The sequence below is a fragment of the Camelus ferus genome, chromosome 24 (assembly GCF_009834535.1).
Source record: "Camelus ferus isolate YT-003-E chromosome 24, BCGSAC_Cfer_1.0, whole genome shotgun sequence".
Classification (NCBI taxonomy): domain Eukaryota; kingdom Metazoa; phylum Chordata; class Mammalia; order Artiodactyla; family Camelidae; genus Camelus; species Camelus ferus.
This window is the reverse complement of record NC_045719.1, coordinates 8569143-8578712: the sequence shown is the minus strand read 5'-3', so window position 1 is coordinate 8578712 and position 9570 is coordinate 8569143. Positions and strand designations below refer to the sequence as shown.

The 9570-nt window shown below is 44.3% G+C and overlaps 1 long non-coding RNA gene across 1 annotated transcript; it reads left to right on the top strand.

Moving 5' to 3' along the window:
* The first annotated feature begins 232 nt into the window (after positions 1–232).
* LOC116659679 lies at positions 233–8614 on the top strand. The gene is made up of 3 exons (XR_004315047.1): positions 233–1226; positions 5704–5805; positions 8377–8614. It is a non-coding gene; the product is annotated as an uncharacterized LOC116659679 (long non-coding RNA).
* The last annotated feature ends 956 nt before the right edge of the window (positions 8615–9570 follow it).

Genomic DNA, 9570 nt, shown 5'->3' with positions numbered 1-9570 from the left:
TTCCTGCTCTTGACCTTCCTTCCCATTGAAGTGACTGGAAGCAGGTGTGTGGCTCAGGAGAATGGCTGGGTTAGAAGTGCCAGTGTTTCTGACTCTGCAGGAAGAATCTCCAGCTGAGGGAAGGGCTGCTCCTGACTCATCAGAGCATCCCCACTGACTTGGGTGTTAGCAGGCATGCACAGTGTCACCAGGCTGCTTCCTAACACTGTCAGTGGGTGTCAGGTAAGGGAGGTGAATGAGATTTGTTTTTCTTTGAGTCAACTCTAATAAAATTAATTAAGGGCAAGCGAGGCACTGGTGGGCGGTTTCAGAGAGAAATAGCCTGCTGGGATCATCGTTTTCTGTTTTTAGTTCATCAGAGGAGCTATAAAACCCCTGGTCAGAGCCACAAACCACTGGTCTACACCTACCATTCTATTTGTTAATCATTCTATTTATGAATAAGGCTTTTAAAGGTATCTGATGAAAGAGCAGCAAGGAAGTCCATATGCTTTGAGTGTATTCAAATAGGTATTTCTGGAAACTCACTCCCAATCCTAGAAACAGTACGTTAGAGAAGCTGCTGTTCCCGGTGGGGTACGAGGCACCGACCAACTCCCTCCTTTCCATGAATATGTTCTTCCAGATGAACTCTGCTGCTAGTGAACTCTGCAAAGAGAAGAAAGCGGAGGGAGGGAAGATGCCTCAGGAGGACGACACTCAGCCAGACGGGTGCAGAGGAGCACAGGGCATTTGCCTCCTGGACCAGGGTGCTGATTATTAGGGGATGGATCTAAAGACATACAACCTATATACACAGAACCACCCCATAATAAATGGATGCTCCAAAATTTATTAAATAAAATATTGGAGCACCGTAATTTTCCCTTTCTGGGCTGCCTCGTGGATAGGAATTCAAATGCAGGGAAAGAAACCTCAGGGTTTCACTCCCATTTTCTTTGGTACTCCAAGTGATTGGTACTCTTTGGTACTCCAAGAGCTTAATGATCAAAGTTCAGCTAACTAGCTAACTCCGCGATCTTCTTTAGACCCCAGGGAAGCCAGGTACCACTTACCGCATAGGGAGAATGAACCGCCCGTCACAGGAAGCAGTACACCCTCTCAGTGCTTCTCCGGTGAAACCAGATCCCCCTGTCTCAGGCTGAACACCCAGAGTGCTCTGGACTGGTGACCCGGGGGCAATGCCAGTCATCTCCAGGCACAGGGCCACCTCCAGTGTGTCCATGGTAAGTAGGAAACTCTGCAGGAATCTGGTGTCCTCACTACTGGGCTTGGCTGCCTCATCTGCTATCTTTTTGTTATTTAGATATAGTAATGGTTTTCTTTCACTCATACAAATCAAGGAGGCCCAAATGTTCCAGGTAACTCTAGATAAAATAAGTGTGGCAGCAATTCATACAAAGTAAGCCATGGCATCATGTAAGAAATGCTCCCACGGAACACTGTATCTCACACATCTAGGGAAACACCCAATGTATTTACAAAGCAGGTGCCTGCACTCATACACTGCTAAACATCAGGTTAACGCCAGCCTGGGGACCTTTTAATCCTTGCCATAAATAGAAATCGTTGAAAATATACACCTGATGCCAAGGATGAGGAGGTTGTTTATACAGGGACCCGTCCCAGCAGCTCCATCAGTTGGTGAGCTCACTTTGTTAAGGACATTTCACATGAGATCAGTCAGGAGTGGTTTTTAAAAAGATAGACAGAAAAAAAACTGTTCAAGGACATTTCCTAGGCAGGGTTGGTCACATGAGGCAGCCGCAGGGGGCCGAGAGGGGCAGGCGCCCCGGGCCCTCCCTGGGGCTGCGAGGGCTGGGAACATAGGGGCTCTGTAGCCAGGATGCTGCTTGGGCGGGAATTGGGCTGGTCAAATCAAGTGAAGTTTTTGGAAACTTTGGGCTCAATGAAGTTTCTGGATTTTCTTTCCCCCAAACCCTATGTATTCTTCTCCATCCCCATTTTAAAAATATACAAATACATATGCACAGGAAACACACGCATGCATAGTATGTGTCTGAAGATTTCACTTGTTTTGGGCAAATGGGCCTGGGTCAGGGTAGTTGGATGCCACAAAATGCCCTGCCTATAGCAGCGGTGGGGGTGGCAGCTTTGGGAAGAGAATGCCGGGGAACCTGTCCTAAGAGATCCCCTCAGACAAACTGAATTTCCATTAAAGAACGAAATACAGTCATGCAAAAGATGAACAATTACCATCCTGTGGCCCAAAACATTCCACAAAGTGAACTTTCTTTGAGATCTTTTGCCTCTATCAGAAGTGTTTTGGATATACAGCATATTTCCTCTCAATTTTAGAAAAAATAAGCATTGAAATGGAAAGAGTATAATTTTGCTAATATCCATACCATTAACATGATATGAGTAAAATGTCTAGCTACCTAGAATGCAGATCTATTTGTTAAAAGTATCAATATTATATGCCGGTTAAATGAATGCTTGAGTCTCACTGTATCAAATTTTACTCACATGGTCATGCAGAAAGATAATAATTACTAATTTCTATTTGTATGAGAATAACTTTCAATGTTGATATAACTTTATAGCCAGTGTGCTCAGGGCATCTTAATGATCTCCTCCTGCTCCAAGACCACCGAAGTAATCATTAGAAATCACCAGTGTAAAAAAATAAATAAAAATAATAAGAAAACACAATTAAAAAAAAAAAGAAAAGAAAACACCAGAGTAATTTCCCCCTGGTATACAACCCTCAATGGCTCCCCATTGCCTACAGAAAAAAGGCCAAGATCTTTGGCATGGCACATAGTCCTGCCCTAGCCTGTTTCACCCCCCTCTTCCCAGTGCACCTGAAACAGGCTTTGTTCTTTCCTCTTTGACCTTGAACATGCTGTTCTCTATTCTTAGAATTGCCTTTTCTCCTTTATCTGTCCTCTGAACTCTCATCCTTCAGGACTCTGTTCAAATATTGCCTGCTTTCTTGATAGTTTCTCATTCCCAAAAATGTTCATAATTCTCCTTTCTGTGTCCCTGCTTTATAACTTAGTATACGTAACTCATGATGCATTTAACGATCTGTTTGCCTGTCTCTGCTGCTACACTGTGATCTTAACAAGCAGGAGCTTGGAATTCACTGAAGGATAGCTCTAGAACCTAGCAAGGGATATCACAAGTACTGTCTAAGCATCATTGTGCTGCAAAAATGGGGGGGGGGGGGAACCACCTCTCAGGATTTTCATGAGATGAATATGGTATGGGTAGGAGATCTGACTGCCTCAAATGTAGACCTATTCATTAAAAGTATCAGTGTGACATGTTTGTTAAATGAATGCTTGAATCTCCTCTATCAAATTTTACTCACATGTTCAGACAGAAATTTCACTTGTTTGAATTTGTGCAAAGTGGACACAGTGAGAGCAGGCAGTTTGGAGGCAGAGCCTTGGAATGAGTTCTGGAATGCTCACTCACTTGGACCCTCTGTGGCTTAGCTTCCATGCCCTACAAATCAGCCGGGAGTATTAGTCACACCCACCCAACAAGGCAAGCAGGTCTGGGAGAGGGAGAGCCAGTCGATAACATTCCTGGAGTTCTATCAATAGCACGGAGGACTTACTGTGAGGCAAGGACAGTGGGGGACACAAAAATAAATCAATATTTCCCTGGCTCTCAAAGAGCTTACAGTTTCATGCAGGCAACAAGATGTACATGAGGGACAATAACGAAAACTAGAATTCAGAGATTGTTGTGAGACAGGTATAAGCAAAGTACATTCACAGTATAAGGGGGGAGAGAGTTTTATCCGCGGGGGTGGGAAGCAGGGGCTCAGGTGTATTCTGTGCCATCCTGGGTTCTGGGTGTTACGTGGCTTGTCTCACTTAGTCCTCATGCTATCGTGAAAGGAAGGGTGTTAGCCTAGCTGAGAGATGAGCCTGGAGACTCGGAGAGGCTGAGTATCATGCTGAAGCCGTACTGATAAAACAAGATGTTTCCAGTTGTCATATTAACACTTTGTTACACACCAGCCTGATCCCCAGGTGGGAGGGGAAGGCCTCCTGAAGTTCCTGGGACCACAGTAGGGAGGACTAAGAGTCCCAAGGAGAAGGGATCATGTGGACAAAGATCCAGAGGACAAAGTTTGACAAAAGGGACAGCCTGTGTGTGTGTGTGATGGGGGAGTGGGAAGAGGGAATCGTGGTTGGAAAAAAGACTGGTAGACTAGCCAGTGAGGGCCAGATCATGGAGTGCTTTAAGTTTCAAGCTTAAGATAATTTTTAATAATGATAATGATGATTTAAAAAATAACAATATTGCCATGTTGTGATTATTGTGGTGCCTTTCTTATGACCAACTTAAAGGTCTTTCCAGCCCATGCTATCAAATTCTTGCTGCCATTTATCCTGTTTTATGGATCAGGAAACTAAGACAGCAAGTGTTTCAGTATCTTATGAAAAGTTATGACACCAGGGCACCTTGAACATCTAGTTCCTGATCATCTAAAATACTTGGTACAAAACCGAAATAACATAGGAACCCTGAGCCTCACTTTTCTCATCTGTAAAATGGAGGTAATAACATCTACGAGGTTGTCCTGAAGAGCTTTTCAAACTTGATAAGGTAGCACAGGGTAGGATGTACAGATAGGGAGATAAGCAAATATTTCCTGTAATCCTGGAAATGTCATTAGGGCCCTTGGGAATCAGGATCTAATGTTCAGAGAGATTTATCTGGAAGAGAGAAATCCTCAAGTGAATGCAGCTGTGCTGGTGGGCCAGCAGGAGAGGAAACCACCACCTTTGCACATCTGAACCACTAACAATGACTTTTGTTGCTGAATGTGCTACTTTGCTCCTCCTAGTAAAATCTTGTCAAACAGGAAACAGGTTTTTAAGGCAATAGGGTCCCTGTGAGTTCAAACTTCTGCTTTCAAATGTTCTTCCAAGATGCACAATTGGCACAGATTTACAGGAAATATTTAATTGGAATCGGAAGGCGCTGGCTCCACGGGCCTCATTTTATATCGTCTGCAGGCTTCCACCAAAACGACTTTGGTGTGTAAGCAGTGGCCACTTGCTCTTCTATTTGCTGGTGGGGAGTGAAACCAAATCAGACTCCAGGGGTGCCCGTGGGGCCTGAGCGCTGTCTGCACGGGGTCAGGAAAAGAAAGGAGGAGAAACGCTGTCATAAGAGAATTCGGCTGAGAGGAGAGAAGGGCTGAGGGTGAACTTGGAGTGACATATTTATGAGCTTGGTATCAGTTGCTCGTGCTGATAAGCATTGGTTATTCAAGGAAGGAAAAGTCACCTTTGTGTATATAAAATATACAAGATTCATAGCCTGAAAGGACCGAACAGGAAAGCATTAGGTAAATAGAGGATTTCCCTTCAAGTATAATGTGAAAATTAAATTACTGCAAGAAAGAAGAAGGGAGGTGTTTCTTTCTGATCAGATGTTGAGAAAACTAACAACTCCTTAATTTGAAATCGAGGTTGACTGGCTTTCAGCCTCTTGGGGCTTATTTCTGAGAAAGTTAGGGAAAAGAAATTCCTCCTCCCCCAAAAAAGTCCTTCCATCTCTTTTTGCCGTGTCCCCTGCCCGGCCTCAGAGTGAGAGGAGGATTTAGGGTCACCTGGATGGAGGTTAGGCTTTCGGATCTGCCTCTAACTGGCTCGATGAGATTGGGCAAATGAGTTCCCAAGTCTCCTTTTTTTTGTTTGCAAAATACAGAAAATAGTAGCACTTGTCTCCTCAGACTGTGTGAGGACTGGATGAGAAAATGCACCTTCGTTGCCTCCACAGCACCTGGCATTTTGCAAGCGTTTCCTAAAGGTAAGCTCTGGTTATCACCATACCACAGACCACTGGTTTTCCCCAGAGTTTTCCAATCTTGGGCACCCCAGAGTTTTGCAGTTATCCCCATGGAGTGTCAAGAAAGCCTCCCAAGGCCCTTAAAGAAATAGAGTTCATTTTAAAATCTCTGTCGAATGTAGAGCACTTTGGTAGGTGAGGGTGGAGGTGGGGATAGAAGAAAGAATTTCCTGGAAATTCCGGCCTGATTTAGTTTCCCAATCCCCAAACTACCTTGATCCATGGAAATGACCTCCAGGCTTGTTTAGAGTATTCAATGGCTTCTGGATTAGGCCTCCCAACCTAGATAAAGGTCCTTCTGCTCCCTTCCCCAGCTGCCCCTAAACCTTCCCCATTCCTTGCTCCCTACTTCCTCTGGTCTGATAAGCCTATCTCCATTCGCAGCCAGGCTCTGCATATCTCAGAACCCACCCTCAACCTCAGAATATTCTCCTCTGTAAGCTACAAACTGACCGGTCCCCATTCAAGCAAAAGTATGGGTTCCTGCGTGATGAGGGTTTGTGTGACAAACGTTCTTCCCTCAGGCTGGCTTAGACAAGATAGTCTCTAGAAGAAAAAAGACAGGAAAAGGTCTTACCTTTGGAGAATTTTCTATCACACAGGATAACCTGTCAGTGCACATGCACCAAGTATAGTCTCGGAAGGCCCCTTCCAGTGACTCCTGCTTGACAATGAGCTCAGTGCATGGAGTCAAAGTTATTCACAAGAGCCCGTCTTAATAAATCCCCCTTTCCTTCCTCAAGCCTCTATGCTCGCTTCCACAGTAAAATATATCTCTAGCTTGATTTGGGGTTAATATTTATCATTTATTTTTTATTGGAGGTACTGGGGATTGAGCCCAGGACCTCATGCATTCTACCGCTGAGATATATCCTCCTCTACTTCTAGTTTGATTTTAAGTCACTGTCTCAGAACTCCTCACAGGGGACTCAAACCGAAATGAAAACCTCCAGGGCATTCTACTTGTATCTCACATCCCACAGTCCATCAGCAGATTCCAATTCACCTCCATTTATGTTCAGAACTCATCCTCTGCTCATCCTCCCTTGTTCCAGCCATGGGACAAGCCACCATCACCTCACCCGGTTTACTGCGAAAGTCTCCTAACTGGGCTCCCCGCCAGTTCCTGATCATCTAAAATACTCGGTACAAAAACGAGTCCTGCCCCTCTCGAGTCCATCACACACAGCAGCCAGCGGGATCATTGGAAGACTTAAGTCAGAGCGCATGTCACTTCTCTGCTCAGAACCCTCCAATGACTCCCCATCGCATTCTGAGTAAATGGTGAAGTCCCTGTACAGTTGGCCCCCCTTATCTGCTGTTTCACCGTCCGTGATTTCAAGTTACCCTCGGCTAGTTGTGGTCTGAAAATATTAAATTCCAGAAACAAACAATTTGTAAGTTTTAAATAGCCCGCTGGTCTGAGTCGTGTGATGAAACCCGGCTCTGTCCCTCCAGGGAGGTGAATCATCCGCGTATCACACCCATTAGTTACGTGGTCATCAGATGACTCACAGTGTCACAGGGCTTGTGTTCTAGTGGCTTATTTTACTTAATAATGGCCCCAAAACACAAAAGTAGTGATACTGGCAATTTGGATATTCCCTTACTGTGTCTAATTTACAAATTAAACTTTATCATAGTTTTGTGTATACATAGGAAAAACATAGCTTAGAGAAGATTCAGTACTATCTGCAGTTTCAGGCATTCACTGGGAGTCTTGGAAGGTATTCCCCAAGGATGGGGATGTGAGGGTGACTGTATGGCCTCCGTGTACCTCTCTCATCTCATCTACTCTTCTCCCCCTTACTCAGCTACTTCTGCAGCCATACTGGTCTCCTTTTGGTTCCTCAAACATGCCAAGCACAGTCCTACCCTAGGGCTTTTGCACGTTCCATCTCCCAGATGGCCCTTCCCTAGATAGCCATATGGCTCACTGCCTCACCTCCTTCAGTTCTTAAAATCTCACCATCTTAACTAACCCCTCCCTGATCGCAACCCTATTCTATATATTCATTTCTTGATGTATTTTTCTCCATATCATATGTCACCACTTAACTAGTATATATTTGATCATTTGTTGATTTTATATCTCATCTCACTGACCTCACTAGAATGTAAGCTCTAAGAATGTAAGAAGGGAAGAGGTTTTGTCTGCTTTGGCCCCATATCTCCAGGGCCTAGAACAATGTCTGGTACCTAGGAGACGCTCTAATCATATTCAAGCTCAATAAATAAATGAAAAAGGTGAACACCCTTCATTCAGTGCCTTAGTCCTGTAGGGGACTGATGTCATTCAAGGGAAAATAGGCATTAGTACTGGTCTTAAACCCTGTTGGCTGCCATTTACTAGCTGTATGACCTTGAGCAAGACACCTAACCGCAAAACTTAAGGTTCTCATCAGTAAAATGGGAATAGTAACAGTCCCCATCTCGTAGGATTGTGTGGCTAAATAATTTCTAGAGAGTGCTTTGTCCAGAACTTAAATAAATGATACTTAAATTTAATGTTTTTGCTATTGTTACTCTCAGATAATAAACACCCAAAGTCAAACTCCTCAGCCACAGGATGGAAGAAAAAGAACATGGAATCCTTTTTCAACCAACTGCCGAATGGAAGAGCAGCTGTGACTCAGGAATGTGTTCAATTTCTCACTAGAAATTGCTGTGTTTTCATTATTATAAAGAATACCACTAACAACTTCCTTAGAGAAGCAAAAAAGAGCATGGCAGGAAGTAGAAAAATATTTTCCAACCACTGCAGATTACAAAATAGACTCCCTGCATTAATCAAGTGTTTTCTTCTTCCAAAGGGGTAATCTCAAGTACATGACACAAGATAAACACAGAGCCATGCTCCATTAAATTTATGAAAGGATGTTGTTTATTTTTATCACTTTTATTAGACTTGAAAGATATCCTTAGTTCTCAAATCAACTTCAGCGTCCGTGTTTATTTCTGGGTTGCTGAGTGCTTCAACAAATAATAGAAGGCTGATCTTTCACCTCATGCAGGCTAGTCACACGCCAGGGCGTGGAGGGTTTAGGATGGTTCTGGTGGTGGTGCACTGCACGGACGTGTGGGGTTTTAAAACAGCTTTTATTCTGGTGATTGAAGGCAACCTGGAATTCTGAAAGATGCTGAAAATGGGAACGGTTCTGCCAGGAGAAGTGATCAGCTCTGGTTGGGCTGCTGGAGCCTCACTTGGGCTTCTGGTGAGTGGTGACCACACCATTCTTATTTCAGGGCAGTTCGGTGCCCTGCTGCGGCCTGTGCCAGAAACGACCGAGAAATGGCTCCAACGATCCTTCTCCACTGCCTCCTGCCCCCTCTCCCCTCCCCTCTCAATACTGTTGTCTTCCCTTCTAGAGAAGTTCGAGTCCAGAGGTCACGGAAGGACCATGGAAGGGTGGTCACGAATGTGTTCCCTCCCAGCCCCATGGTCCTGTCCGGCAGGGCTCTCACACACTCGGGCTCCCTCTGCTCCACCTCTGAGCTGGAAAGGGGATCTGGGAGTTGTGAGGCAGGGCAGATTTCTCCATCTTTTATCCTTTACTCTCCTCTTACTGTCAAAAGTATCAAAATTACTCTTAACTCCAAATAAGAGTAAAACCAGAATTGCAGATTTACCTTTTATTTTTCTTTAAAGGAAGACCATTTGGTAGAATTTTTGATGAGAGAGGCTCAAGGATAAATGCCCTAGGAGGATTCTAAATATTTTCCAAA